At 44.3% G+C, this 15862-nt stretch overlaps 1 long non-coding RNA gene across 2 annotated transcripts; it reads left to right on the forward strand.

The window, feature by feature from the left end:
* Positions 1–191: 191 nt before the first annotated feature.
* Positions 192–15678, forward strand: LOC144265039 (uncharacterized). 2 transcript variants are annotated; one of them, XR_013346157.1, is made up of 4 exons: positions 192–519; positions 4851–4944; positions 14080–14161; positions 14596–15678. It is a non-coding gene; the product is annotated as an uncharacterized LOC144265039 (long non-coding RNA). The 2 variants fall into 2 exon arrangements; XR_013346156.1 differs by having other exon boundaries at positions 14080–15678.
* Positions 15679–15862: the final 184 nt, after the last annotated feature.

A 15862-nucleotide genomic window follows, 5' to 3' on the forward strand; every position in this document is an offset into this window, starting at 1 on the left:
ATTGGGGAAGCGGCGGTTAACTTTCAAAAGCGGCGGGAAGGTGGGTGAGAATGCTGGACGCGGCTTTGAGGCTCCTCCCTCCTGTTGGCGTCGGGCCACCCCTGCCCGGGGTTTGGGGCGGGCCAGCCTGTGACGCTCAGGAGCCTGCCGGGAGAGGCGGAGTCTTCTCAGTCAGGAGGGGGAACACTGAGGTGGGCAGGTCCTTGTGGAGCCAGGAAGGGAGCTGGGGCACGGCGCTCAGGACCGTGACTGGATGGGAGCCGGTTAGGCACCGTTTGAACTCCCCCCACCCCGTTGCCCCATCAGGGCTCGCACCGTCCCCGAGAGATAGGCCCGGTGGCCGCGGGCAGAGATGGGCGCAGAACACTGCCCCAGCCACCGGAATCCGCTGCCGCGACTAGTAAAGAGTTGCATAGCCCATGGGCTCTCACTGTCCTTTACTGGCTGGGGCCCGTGGAAGACAACTGCTAGTAAAAGTCCTGGGTTCAAACCCGGCTGAAGATCGATGGGGGTGAGCAGGTAATTAAAAATAGTATCATAATGCTTATGTTTCATACAAGGGTTCGGAATTAAGGCTGCACAGCTAGCGTTAGTTATGCCATTTGCCAACTTTTGAGCACTTTCCAATTTATTTTTTGTAACAAGTATATATTTAAAATTACTAAACTTTTTTTTTTTTTTGATGCACCTACCTTTGGAGATTCATGCCCCGTATGGGCCCTCCTCTTTCTAAGAAAGAGTACTTTTGCACAGAACAAGAGAATTTTTGTTCTTTGTCAACATGACGTATTGCTTATGACAAAAAGCAACATACATAGCACAGTAGTAGAGTAGTACCACTCTACTATTGAATGAAATTGAACATAAAGAACACATATTGACTCACCTTTGTCTAGGGGAGTAGGGTGAGCCTATTTGCTAGCACACAATTTCTGGTTCCTTGGTTTGATCTCGGAGATTTTCAACTGCAGATCAGTGTACAGTAATCAAGTCAAAAAAAAAACCAAAACCCACAAACCACACAGATTAGAGATGTAAGAGTTTAACTGGTTAATGATTAAACTCCACCCAGGGTCCTGGCTGCCAGCCCTGCACCACCCTCCCTGCTGCCACCCAGCATCCTGGTGTGGCCTGGGATCTGTCCCGGCTTCCGACCTGCTGCCACCCGGTGTCCATCCTGGCTGCCTGCCCCAGCGGGGCTCTGCTGCTGCTGCACCTGGGCCTCTACTGCCGCCTGGCATACCAGTGCACCAAGCATCCTGGCTACTGGCCTCGCTCCCAGTTTCCTCCCAACTGCCAGCCCCATTGCCACCCGGGCCCCACGCTCTGCTGCCTGCCCTATCGGATCCATTATATGTCATATATTTTGTCAATTCAGATATATTACTTATTGGTGAAGATTATGGGTGCAACAAGAGTGATGTAGTGGTGGGAGTCTGCTATAGACCACCGGACCAGGGGGATGAGGTAGATGAGGCTTTCTTCTGGCAGCTCACGGAAGCTACTAGATCGCATGCCCTGATTCTCATGGGTGACTTTAATTTTCCTGATATCTGCTGGGAGAGCAATACTGCGGTGCATAGACAATCCAGGAAGTTTTTGGAAAGCGTAGGGGACAATTTCCTGGTGCAAGTGCTAGAGGAGCCAACTAGGGGGGGCGCTTTTCTTGACCTGCTGCTCACAAACCAGGTAGAATTAGTGGGGGAAGCAAAAGTGGATGGGAATCTGGGAGGCAGTGACCATGAGTTGGTTGAGTTCAGGATCCTGACGCAGGGAAGAAAGGTAAGCAGCAGGATACGGACCCTGGACTTCAGGAAAGCAGACTTCGACTCCCTCAGGGAACGGATGGCCAGGATCCCCTGGGGGACTAACTTGAAGGGGAAAGGAGTCCAGGAGAGCTGGCTGTATTTCAAGGAATCCCTGTTGAGGTTACAGGGACAAACCATCCCGATGAGTCGAAAGAATAGTAAATATGGCAGGCGTCCGGCTTGGCTTAACGGTGAAATCCTAGCGGATCTTAAACATAAAAAAGAAGCTTACAAGAAGTGGAAGGTTGGACATATGACCAGGGAAGAGTATAAAAATATTGCTCGGGCATGTAGGAATGAAATCAGGAGGGCCAAATCGCACCTGGAGCTGCAGCTAGCGAGAGATGTCAAGAGTAACAAGAAGGGTTTCTTCAGGTATGTTGGCAACAAGAAGAAAGCCAAGGAAAGTGTGGGACCCTTACTGAATGAGGGAGGCAACCTAGTGACAGAGGATGTGGAAAAAGCTAATGTACTCAATGCTTTTTTTGCCTCTGTTTTCACTAACAAGGACAGCTCCCAGACTGCTACGCTGGGCATCACAAAATGGGGAAGAGATGGCCAGCCCTCTGTGGAGATAGAGGTGGTTAGGGACTATTTAGAAAAGCTGGACGTGCACAAGTCCATGGGGCTGGACGAGTTGCATCCGAGAGTGCTGAAGGAATTGGCGGCTGTGATTGCAGAGCCATTGGCCATTATCTTTGAAAACTCGTGGCGAACCGGGGAAGTCCCGGATGACTGGAAAAAGGCTAATGTAGTGCCAATCTTTAAAAAAGGGAAGAAGGAGGATCCTGGGAACTACAGGCCAGTCAGCCTCACCTCAGTCCCTGGAAAAATCATGGAGCAGGTCCTCAAAGAATCAATCTTGAAGTACTTGCATGAAAGGAAAGTGATCAGGAACAGCCAGCATGGATTCACCAAGGGAAGGTCATGCCTGACTAATCTAATCGCCTTTTATCATGAGATTACTGGTTCTGTGGATGAAGGGAAAGCAGTGGATGTATTGTTTCTTGACTTTAGCAAAGCTTTTGACACGGTCTCCCACAGTATTCTTGTCAGCAAGTTAAGGAAGTATGGGCTGGATGAATGCACTATAGGGTGGGTAGAAAGCTGGCTAGATTGTCGGGCTCAACGGGTAGTGATCAATGGCTCCATGTCTAGTTGGCAGCCGGTGTCAAGTGGAGTGCCCCAGGGGTCGGTCCTGGGGCCGGTTTTGTTCAATATCTTCATAAATGATCTGGAGGATGGTGTGGATTGCACTCTCAGCAAATTTGCGGACGATACTAAACTGGGAGGAGTGGTAGATACGCTGGAGGGGAGGGATAGGATACAGAAGGACCTAGACAAATTGGAGGATTGGGCCAAAAGAAATCTGATGAGGTTCAATAAGGATAAGTGCAGGGTGCTGCACTTAGGACGGAAGAATCCAATGCACCGCTACAGACTAGGGACCGAATGGCTAGGCAGCAGTTCTGCGGAAAAGGACCTAGGGGTGACAGTGGACGAGAAGCTGGATATGAGTCAGCAGTGTGCCCTTGTTGCCAAGAAGGCCAATGGCATTTTGGGATGTATACGTAGGGGCATAGCGAGCAGATCGAGGGACGTGATCGTCCCCCTCTATTCGACATTGGTGAGGCCTCATCTGGAGTACTGTGTCCAGTTTTGGGCCCCACACTACAAGAAGGATGTGGATAAATTGGAGAGAGTCCAGCGAAGGGCAACAAAAATGATTAGGGGTCTAGAACACATGACTTATGAGGAGAGGCTGAGGGAGCTGGGATTGTTTAGCCTGCAGAAGAGAAGAATGAGGGGGGATTTGATAGCTGCTTTCAACTACCTGAAAGGGGGTTCCAAAGAGGATGGCTCTAGACTGTTCTCAATGGTAGCAGATGACAGAACGAGGAGTAATGGCTTCAAGTTGCAGTGGGGGAGGTTTAGATTGGATATTAGGAAAAACTTTTTCACTAAGAGGGTGGTGAAACACTGGAATGCGTTGCCTAGGGAGGTGGTGGAATCTCCTTCCTTGGAAGTTTTTAAGGTCAGGCTTGACAAAGCCCTGGCTGGGATGATTTAACTGGGAATTGGTCCTGCTTCGAGCAGGGGGTTGGACTAGATGACCTTCAGGGGTCCCTTCCAACCCTGATATTCTATTCTATTCTATGATTCTATTCTATTCTATTCTATTCTATGGGATCCTAACTTGCGGGGATTTTAGAGAAACCAAGAAGCACAAGTGACCAGAGTCTTCATCTTGTAATGGCAGGAAATTGATCTTGTGATCTCTGGTTACTCTTCTTTTAGATGGTGAAAATACTCCAAAGGTCCTACCAATATATCTTTGTTTTCCTGCTCCAAATACAGTAAGCAGTCAATACTATGGATATAAGAATCACTGCAATTAGACATCTAACCCTGCGCTCTTGGCCCCTGTCCATGTCCCCCCTTCCGGAAACGGGTGGGGGGTGGGCAGGGGTAAGGAGGGGGCTGGCTTTCAGCACCACCACTGTTAAAAAATGTTCCTGTGTCACTGGTTCACAGTGAATCTACCACACATATATATTACCTTTGTCAAGTGCTTTTATTAACAACAAAACCAGCCAGTCTTATGTGTAAAACTAAAACCCACTTTTTGGTTTAACTTTTTACATAATATCCATGAGACGTCCAAAAATACAAAAAAACAGATTAGAATTTCAACTCTACTGCTGATATTTTGTTAAGAAAAATTATCATGTTTACATGCTCTGGTTTCAGTCTTGTGCACAGCAGATTAACAGTAAGGCCAGCATTGAAAAACACACATTCTGCAGGCACAGATGTTCCTGGAATGCACAGGTAACTGTTTGCCAGTTTTCCAAGCCTTGGAAAACACTGTGCATTAGCCTTCCACCACTCCAATGGACTGCATTCCAATGAAGGACAAGGCTCCCCGAAGTAATTTTCCAGTTCATTTTCTATTGCATTCTCCTTTTTGGTGTAACCTTCACCTAAAAGCATCACTACAGCACTCTTCTGAGTTTCATGCATTTTTTTCGGCCCTGGCAGGATCATTGGCTTTCATCTGATGCTCCAGAGAGTGACGAACAGCAGCCTTGAAATCAGCAACTTTTCCATTTTCGACAGGAGCTTTGCTTCTGAGGTGAGTTTGGAGAAGACTGTTGCAAATTGGATAAATATTTGAAATTGACACTGACTGTTCAGCAGACATGACAGGTGTAGTGCATTTTAAAGTGGAAAGTACTGGTAAGATATCCTCTATGAATTGCCAGTGCTCATCTTGCAGCTGAAGCGTTCAGTCATCAGATTGTTTTGTTGCCGAGCTATCTGAAAGCACAGCTGTTATAGTCCACCTTTGCTCACTGAGTCTTGAAAACATGTCATATACCGAATTTCAGCGAGTTTTACACAATTGGATCAGACGGTGTTGCTTAACCTGAAGCTGTGTTTGTTTTCTTTCGAGTGCTTTTGCAGTCACAGTGCTGTGGTGGAAATGTGCAACTAGTCTACTTGCAGCTGCAATAGCCGATCCACACTACTTGAAGAAAACCCATCATTAATGGCTAGCTGCAAAGTATGGGCAAAACAACTGACAGATTCCCATGCAACATACCTCGGTGTGTTGGCGAGCACAATGTTGCTTGCATTATCGTGTATGCACGCCGAGACACGGCCTGCCAGACCCCATCTTTCCAAAAATTTAATTTTTCAGCAAGGTTTACTGTATGTTGTTCTGCCATACTTTCGGTTTGTAGAACTGCAGATCAAAGCTCCCAATTTTCAATATAATGGCAAGTGACAGTCATGTAGCTTTCTGTAGTTAATGCTGTCCAGCAGTCAGTGGTGAAAGCTATTTAAACAGTGTTTTCCAATTTTTCCTGGACAGACTTCACACAGTCTTCATAGCAGTTCTCTAGTCTTGAGGATATAGTCTGTCTCACAGACACACGGTATTCAGGTACTGCAAAACTCATCAATGCACGAAAACCTGTACCCTCAATGGTACTTACGGGCAGCATATCCGTACTGATCATGGTTAAAGCTCTGTATTTGTCACAGAGTTCACGGGTGGTAGCAGAGCTTCAGGCATGGCGGCAGCTGGGATGTCAGGTGGCAGCAGAGCCTCAGGCATAGGGCTGGAGGCTGGGATGCACCCCGGGTGCAGGAAGCCCTGCGTAAAATGTGGGGGTGCTGCAACACCCCCGTACCCATTGTTCCCTGGGTAAACGTTTAACTGTGTAACAGATAGTATTTGAATTGGTTACACAGTTACTGTTTTTTACACGTTATTTCCATCCCTAACAGATATGTTGAGGCAAAGTGAACAAGTATTTCAACAATTGTTTGGGACAATTTAGGGAACACTTTTCTAACTGAGAACCAGAACTGATCAAGAAGCATAACTTTAAACTTGTCTCTCAAAATGGAATCACCAACAAGGTCAAGCAAATTCTCTTATGCAATGGCTATACTACAGAACTTACAGTGGCACAGCTGCACTGGTGCTGTAGTTCAGACATTCTCTGATGGGGAGAGCTCTTATATTGACATAATTACTCCAGCCCCCACGAGCAGTGGTCGGTAGGAGAGTTTCTCCCTCCCGCTGACATAGCGCTGTTCACGCTGGCACTTAGGTCAGTGTAATTTATGTCACACAGTGGGGTGGCTTATTCACACCCCTGAGCGACATAAATTATACTGCAGTAAGTGGTAGTGTGTACATAACCTAAACCTCATGGCAATTTTAGCCTTTGCTACAAATTCCTCTGAAAAGAGACTTAGAACCCAGACAAATTCTTGCAATTCAGTTGCCTCTTTTGGGAAAATATTTGGGGAATTACATGCAAAGCTAAGACAAATGATCCAGAAGGGCACAGTGCAAGTGGTGGAGAGGGTCTTGAAGTCACAGTAGCAAGGCTTGAAGTCACCAGGGGCAATAGAGGGCTCAAAAAAGCTGGGGTTCCATGTGCCACTGTTCTCAGTGTCCTGAGCTGGAGTCTGAGGGAAACTGCCTCTGAGAGCAATCCTGCAGGTACAGCTGGGAGGAGTTGTTGTTCCCAGTAGCCTATATTGTCCAGGAGCTGGATAATGTGACTGGGTGTTGGTTTGCAGTACTGCATTGCCTTCTGCCCTAATAGGAACTTGTAGGGCATTTTGGCTTTGTATTGCCACCAGGAGTTGCCTCTGCATCTTCCTGTCTTTTCTCATACTGTCTTTGGCCATGACAATGCTTTCTCTGGCAACTGTCACGCTGTCCTTTTCCACTGTAATGATTTCCCGGGAAAGCTCTTTGTCAGATTGCCTCTCTGTCCTCAGATACTGCCTCCACCTCTGCATTTTTTTTTATTTGTTTTGAGTGGGCACTGTGTAATGATGCCTGTGAACATTTCATCATGACTTTTCTGTTTTCTCTCCAGCTACTCAGTCACTGACAAAGTCCCTGACCTCAATGGTCTGGCCAGTACAGGTGCCGCAGTGACGGGGTATTAACAAAAAGACAGTTGTTGTTCATATTTTGGGGGTGGCTTTGATAGCATATTTTTAAATGAATTTCTGGTTTTACGTCCTTGAGATTCTTCTCAGCCTGGGGGGGAACCTCAGAGATGGTAAGTGGTATGTGAATTGGGATTTTTATCCATTCGGTATGTGCTGTTTGGCTTTGTAGTTGTACCTTGGAGATTTGGGGGGAGGGGATATATGTTCCTGGTCTGCCTTCACAGTTTTCCTGTGCCTTGGAGGTGCTTATATAGCAGGGATGGGCAAACTTTTTGGCCCGAGGGCCAAATCGAGATTGTGAAACTGTATGGAGGGCTGGATAGGGAAGTCTGCCTCTCCGAACAGCCTGGGCCCTGCCCCTATCTACCCCTTCCCACTTCCTGCCCCCCTCAGAACCCCAAACCCATCCAACCCCCCCTGCTCCTTGTCCCCTGACTGCCCCCTCCCAGTACCTCCTGCCCCTAACCACAACCCAGGACCCCACCCCCATCCAACCCCCCTGCCCCCCATCCCCTGACTTCCCAGCCCCAAAACTCTGCCCCATCCAGCCGCCCCCCGACTGTCCCCCCGCCCCCCCGCGACCTCCTTCCCCTTACCCAACTGCTCCCTGCTCTCCCCGCCCCCTTACCATGCTGCTCAGAGCAGCAGGACTAGCTTATTGGAAAGTCTGGGAGGTGGGCGGGTGCAAGCTGTGCTGCCCGTGCAGTGGCATGGCTGTGGGAGAGGAGGTGTCAAGGTTCCTCCCCCACTCTGAACTCTAGGGTACAGATGTGGGGACCTGCATGAAAAACCTCCTAAGCTTATCTTTACCAGCTTAGGTCAAAACTTCCCCAAGGTACAAAATATTCCACCCTTTGTCCTTGGATTGGCCGCTACCACCACCAAACTAATACTGGTTACTGGGGAAGAGCTGTTTGGACGCGTCTTTCCCCCCAAAATACTTCCCAAAACCTTGCACCCCACTTCCTGGACAAGGTTTGGTAAAAAGCCTCACCAATTTGCCTAGGTGACTACAGACCCAGACCCTTGGATTTTAAGAACAATGAACAATCCTCCCAATACTTGCACCCCCCCCTTTCCTGGGAAATGTTGGATAAAAAGCCTCACCAATTTGCATAAGTGACCACAGACCCAAACCCTTGGATCTGAGAACAATGAAAAAGCATTCAGTTTTCTTACAAGAAGACTATTAATAAAAATAGAAGTAAATAGAAATAAAGAAATCCCCCCTGTAAAATCAGGATGGTAGATATCTTACAGGGTAATTAGATTCAAAAACATAGAGAACCCCTCTAGGCAAAACCTTAAGTTACAAAAAAGATACACAGACAGAAATAGTTATTCTATTCAGCACAGTTCTTTTCTCAGCCATTTAAAGAAATCATAATCTAACACATACCTAGCTAGATTACTTACTAAAAGTTCTAAGACTCCATTCCTGGTCTATCCCTGGCAGAAACCAGCATATAGACAGACCCACAGACCCTTTGTTTCTCTCCCTCCTCCCAGCTTTTGAAAGTATCTTGTCTCCTCATTGGTCATTTTGGTCAGGTGCCAGGGAGGTTACCTTTAGCTTCTTAACCCTTTACAGGTGAGAGGAGCTTTCCCCTGCCAGGAGGGATTTCAAAGGGGTTTACCCTTCCCTTTATATTTATGACAGGGGGTACAGTGGGGGGAGGGGCTAGGGGCTCAAGGGCCAGGCAGGACAGTCCTGTGGGCCGGATGTGGCCCGTGGGTCGTAGTTTGCCCACCTCTGATATATAATATAAGAAAAGCGAGTGGGGTGAATCTAGGGGTGAGTTCTATAGTACTCCCTCCAACATTTAGGCTGTCATTACCCTGAGGCGGGTGAGTAGGAGGCAAAGTGTGACCTTTTTTAAAAAGGCAAAGGACAGACCAGTGAGAGATGCTGTGAAGTTATTCACCATGATGATTCCTCCAGAAGTGCTCGAGGAGTGGAAGGAGGAGCTTCTGACTGCAAGCTTTCCCTGGAGAGGGGGGTGGGTGGCCATGCAGCTCTTCCTCATAATCTCTGAACAATTTTTCAGCCTTACCTTTTGCTTTATCTCCCCTACAGACATGTTGAATGTGCAGAGAAAAATGGATAGGGTTCTGCAATGATTGCCCGAAGCATTCACTGTTACCAGTCTGTTAGAATGAGCATTACAGGGCATTTGTAAGGGATCAGTACTCTTTGTCGCTTTTACAGGCATGCAATGTCTACCTCCTGAAAAGTGAGAACACTAACCAAACTCTTTTTCTGTAACCACTGCCTCAGTAAACATTACACTTGTCACAAAAGAATGTTTTTCTTATTTGAATCCCCTCAGGGAGGGAGGGCATAAAAACTGCAACTGTTTGCTGCCAGCCACCATTTTGAGGTGGCAAATGGGGGAGGGGAAGATATCATTTACCAAGCAAAGGGAAGGGGAAGTAAAAATAGATACATAGGCATGTGCCTTCTAGAGTGTGGTCCTGAAAAAGGTCACTAACTGGGCTTCATCATGAGATAGAGGCCAATTACTTGGCCAGAGTATCCACCATTTTGAAAAGGTGTGTGGAAGACCAAGGGACAAATAGATAGCATAGGCTGATAGAGGGAGCAAGGCAGGGACCTGGGACTCAGAAAATCTTCTAGCTCACAACGCTTTAGAGTGGCTGCAGCCATAGGGCACCTCGAACGGAAGCTAGTACAACCCTATAACATAATACATTAAAATATAAATGTTAAATTATAAAAAAAACTTACATGCCAAGATTCCCTTCATAGGATCTGCCTACTCAGTCTTGGTCAGGGTCTCAACACAGTTCCAAGAAGCTGCTCAAGACATATTGTGAGCTTTTGGGATATTTCCATAGCTATTGTGATAAAATGGAATCCAGGAGCCAATAGACAAAATCTGGCTGTGCTCCAGCTTATAAACAGGGGAAGGAACATCTGGTCAACTTGACCCCAGAACAGTAGAGGGCATGTAGGTAAACAGAGAGGCCAATAATGATCACCTGAAAAGTAGGGTAGGATAAGAATTGGAAGACTGTCAAAGCAGTTTTCAGCAGCATTGCCTACACATGAACAATAGACTGAATTAACTTGATTTGTAGCAAAGTTAATAACTTCAAAAGAGGACTCCAGAATTTGTGATAAATGCAGGGTCAGTGCACTATAATGAATTGCAGCCTGTGTACACAAGTGTTTTCAAATCAGATTAACTCAATTTAGTCCCGTTTAAACTCCCCATGTAAACCAAGCCTCTCTTATTATGTGGCTGAAGAGTGCCTTGCATATGGGGCCTTGATTTTAGTTGGGTCCTCTAGCAAAAGCTCTGACAATGGGGACTAAAATGGTCTTTGTCACTATAAAATTGTGAGACTTAGCAACACTAATCACTGTTGCCGACCTCAAAAGTTTAAAAATCATGAACCAGACTCCAAAAATCATGAATATAAAAAATGATTCTGGTCTATCGTCTGATTTCTGAACTCCTAAAATTGTTGCACATGCATTGAGGATGGGCAGGAGTCCAGAAATCAGACGACAGACCAGAATAATTTTTTATTAATCATTTTGCCTCCCTTCCCTTTGGTAGGTAAATCCTGCTCCTATCCCATTTCTATTTTGTGGTCTGTCATATTGTTCCCCGCTTTGCTTTTTTTGCCCTCAACTGCAGGCTTCCCTCCCTGCAGAATATGGCCTTTTCTGTGCCCTCTCCTATTTTTTTTTCCTCCTTTTCCTTACTCTCTACTACCTTGTTTAATATTTTCCCCCTTACTCATGCAATCTTACACACAGTATGGAAGCTAACCTCTAAACTACTGGAATAGCCCCAGCATGTTGTTGGCAGCCAATGAATAAGAGCAGCTTGAGGAACCATATATTCATTTTTCAGAACAAATAATTGAAAATGCTCTTGGATACCAGAGTGATAAGATGGTTTGAAAATAAAGAGATGCATTCTGTAGCTATTTAGCCAAATCTCAACATTTCTAACTTCATATGTAGTTTCATTTTCATGTTATTTTGATGCATTCTTCAGAGGGATCTGCTTGCTCCCTTTCAGCATCTTTTTAAATGTTACTATTGTTCTGCTAGTTATCAAAGCGACAACACTGGGAAAAGATTTCCTAAAATAAAGGAGCATGATGGTAGAACTCTAAACTGTACATATGCAGGTAAACCACCAGATGGCATGTATCTGTCACTTATTTTTCAAATGACTGGTGAATCTTAATGAGTGAACAAATAGGCTTATAGCTAATGAACACTAAATGACTGTGTTTATATAGGAAGATAGGCAAGGAATAGCAGTGACAAGATACTATAATTTGGTTGTATTTTCTTTAAGGCTGTATTAACTGATTTACATAAAATATGAACTGACCAAACCATCACCATAACTTGAACCAAACATCAGTTGAAGTTCAAATAAGGTGTAGTTACTGTTTTCTAATTATTTTTCAGTTCTCCATGCTTCTGCACTTCCTGGTTCCATTTGGAAGTGAAATGCTGAAATACCACACAGGTTACTTGTTTTTGTATGATATTCAGTACAATTTTTCAGACATGAGAGATATTACTAAAATCACTGTAGTACTTAGGCATTAAGTACAATAATTAAAAAACATACAAAACTAGTCCTTAATTTAACTTGGGAAAATTGTTTTATTTTCCTTCACCCATAATTCCCTGCCTATACCCTTTCTTTCTCTCCTACATCTTGATTTTTCATTTCCTATGATTGCAGCTATTTTTCAGTTCAAAGAGCAGTTGGACTAAGGTTTATTCTGATCTCTAGTAGTACATGTTCAGGACCCAGCACTGCAGATGCCTTATTTCATCCTTAGCAGTGAGATTTCCTATTTTTCCAGCACAATTCTCTTGCAGAGGAAGAGATGTTCCCTGATGACAGCAGTGTTCGAGATAAAGAGAAGCTAAGATACCAGAAGTAACTGAAAAGATTACATTTTATTTGCCAATTAAAAAAATTAGAGAGACTCCATGGTCATTGACTGAGGACTGCTGCAACATAATACAGTTTCTGCTGTGAAGTTACAGAACACAAGATTTAGTTTGATATAACAAAACAATACAATTTGAATGTAGAACACTGCTCATACAAGCATCTAAAATTTCTGTACATAAAAATGTACAAACCCAGAAAGCAAATGAAATAAAATTGATTTTGAAAAATATGGGGAAAAAATTATGTTCCTGTTTTTAAGAGGTACTGTGCACCTGAAGCTCCTGACATTGGACCAAACCACTGAGCTTTCCTCCTGCTTCACAAAAGAGATGAGATGAATGCACATAGGAAGGAAACTATATAGCAGATCAGATGACATTACCAACCCTGCCACTTGTGTGTGTTTGGTACACAATGAAAATGAAGAAATGCTGAGAAATATTTGACACATCACCTGCGAAACAGGTGAAACTCTCTGGGATGAGGAATGGCAATAAAGAAAACTGTTCCTACTCCTAACGGTAATTGTCAATGAAAATCCTACTGAAAATTGTGACAATGTTCATGATTCTCAGAAAGCCAGCATTTGACTGAGGAAAATCTCCAATGCTTATGCAAAACCATTCAGAAAGTACTGGTAGCCATGTTTCAACTAGGTCTGACTTTTGCTGACATCTTGGATGCCCTGCAATTCAACTTCAGACCAGGGCATGGCATGGACACAGCCCCAGTAATACTAAGGGATGAAGAGAGGCCAATCTCATAATACCTGACCTCTCCACAACTTTTGACTGTCAACTGCAAGGTATTGCTGACCACTTACAAGACATCACTGAACCAGACATCACAGCAATAGCGCTCCAACCGTTCTTTTCCAACAGGCTTAGAGGAATGATGGGAAACTGTTCCTCTTCCAGAAAAGTCTTCACTTGTGGGCTCCCACAAGGAACTATCCTGTTCCCCCTCCTCTTCAGAATCCAGGAGACCACCTGGAGAGGTGCTGTGACACGTTGGTTTCATTGCCAAAAATACACAAGACACCCAGCTTTATTTCTGATTGTTTACAGATTCAACTGCTATCCCCACTAACATGACACACTGGCTCCATGACAAAGACAGCTTGCTCAAACTTGTCTACATGGGGAATTATTCCAGACTAGCTCCATGGGTGGAGACACTTATTCCAAAATAAGAATTTCTTATTCCAAATTAGGTTAATTTACTGGATTTATGTAATTTGGAATAAGGCTCTCTTATTCTGGGATAGAAACCTCCACACATAGAATTAATCAGAAATAGTTAATCTGCTTTCCATTCACACCCTCCTGCATTCTGGATTAATTTTCACATGTAGAGAAGCCCGAAGACTGAAATGTTGGTAGTTGAAAGAGGAAAATGTTTTCAAGACATTATAGGAGATGGAATGAGTTGAATTTTACCTCTAGAAATAAGAAACATAATGTGGAAATATGCCACTGAGGCTGAAAAAAACCCTTAATTCTTGGTGGAAGATGGTAAACTTCACATACAATGCTCAGTTGAACCAAGCAACTGCATATATGATGTCTGATGCCCAAACTGAATGGATATCTCCTATTGTATCACTTGGGTTAAATGTCAACACCAGTGTGATGCAACCAATAGAACACAAACTCTGGGCCATAAAACAAAATCAGACATGGAAAATCGTTGAACTTGAGGCTTGTATGGAAGAACAGGGAATTGGATATATTTGTAATAACAGTGCAATTCAGCCTTATGATATACATTTAAATAAAGACAGAGGAAAATGTCATTATCAGCTAGATCCTTTCTTCCAGGTGCAGACATCTTCATCTTTTATACTGACAGAGCAGAAGGACCTAAGATGAGTCAGAGGGATTTTGGTGTGAAAGCGTAACAGTAATTTTATAAATTATTTTCTTTGAGTGTCTCGGTGGGTGTGTTAATAAAGTTTGATGCCTGTTTCTGAATGATGAGCTCTCCCCTGCCCACTGACCGCTTGGCCAGTGCTCACAGGATGTATGTTTAAATATTAAGTGTTAGTGTTAAGTAAATGTTTTCTTTTTAAATCTGTGAATATGATGACTTTTTCATATGCGTATATAGAGGCCATGGAATAAAAATATTCCATTTAAAACAAAACCCTGAATGGAGCTCACGGACCACAGTTTGAGAACCTGCCACTGTATTAAGTACAGGATTAGACTAACACTAAGACTAAAAGCCTTTGAATGTGGGATCTTTATATGCATGTTACATTGAAACTACTGTATTCTCTATATCAGTGGTTCTCAAAGTTTGTTGTGTTTTTTTTTTTTTTTTTTTTTTTGCAGACAACCTGAAAATTGCTGAGGGTGTCAACAGCCCACTTATTCATCTTTCCAAATGTTGTTTGTACTGTTAGCTAACTATTGCAAACTGCTTTGGATAAAAGTGCTATATAAAAAAACCTTTATTTTTGTTCTACAAATAAAAGCACATAACTTATTTTAATATCAGTAGTCTTACCTTTCTAATGTGATGGATGTGCCCTCTCTTTCCTGCTGTGGCAGCCCCCAAGCTGGGGCTGGGAAGGAGGGGAGGGGTCTCCCCTGCCACAGCAGTCACTAGGCTGGGAAGCCACTGTGCTGCCGCAGTAGCCCCTGAGCTGGGGCTGGGAAGGAGGGCTGTCTCTCCCCGGCAGCTGCAGTCCTGAAGATGGGGAAAGTCACCTCTTTCTCTGGCCACCGCAGCCCTGCACGTCCCAAATTCCCCCCACCCCCTCTTCTCACCCCACTGTCCCCTCCTACCTATCCCTATTCCCCACAAGGCCACCACCTCATCTTATATGTGAGTCTTCTCCAGGATACGGGCACCTAATTAGTGGAACCACACCTGTGCGGCTCCACTAATTAGGTGGGTGGCCCTTCATTCTCTTGTGTGCGCCCAGGCACGCACCTTAGAGGGAATTAGCCGTGGACCACCTGAATGGAGCTCACGGACCACAGTTTGAGAACCTCTGCTCTATAGGTGTTAGGTATTTTATGCAGTCTGTCTTTTATTTTGCTGTACTGTTTTATTGTGTAATTGTTAAATATAACTCTATTGTGTTTTATTAAATCCTATGTATCTTTTCTTGCTTTATTAAACTTCTTTTTAAAAAAAAATTGTTAAACAAATAATTTAGATTTAAAAGAATTTCTGCTTGCATCAATCCTTGAGCGGAAGGCTGTATCCGTGTCCTTTCAGGGGTTAGCAAGACTAGTTTGTTCTGGGGAGTCCTCTGCAGGTTGGACACAAGCCCCCTGGTAACACACTGGCAATTCCTTTCAGGCGGGCCACAACCTTGTTACCCTTTTGTTAAATTAGAAGCGCTATTGTAGGCTAATTTAATTGGCACCTAAAATTTAGAGTAACACATCCTCCACATCCTTTTGTTTGTGCAAAATTGTACTTCCTATTTTTTGGGGATGCTTCCTGCCAGCAGTCTAATAAAAGAAGGGAATTATATAATACAATGTTCATTTGTGTGGATTTTGCTGAAAGAAATTTAAGGTTTTTTGGTTTTTTTTGGTACAAACACATTACTAAAGAAAGGACCAAAATCAGGTCTTGCAGCAT

Source organism: Eretmochelys imbricata, chromosome 5, assembly GCF_965152235.1.
Source record: "Eretmochelys imbricata isolate rEreImb1 chromosome 5, rEreImb1.hap1, whole genome shotgun sequence".
Classification (NCBI taxonomy): Eukaryota; Metazoa; Chordata; order Testudines; family Cheloniidae; genus Eretmochelys; species Eretmochelys imbricata.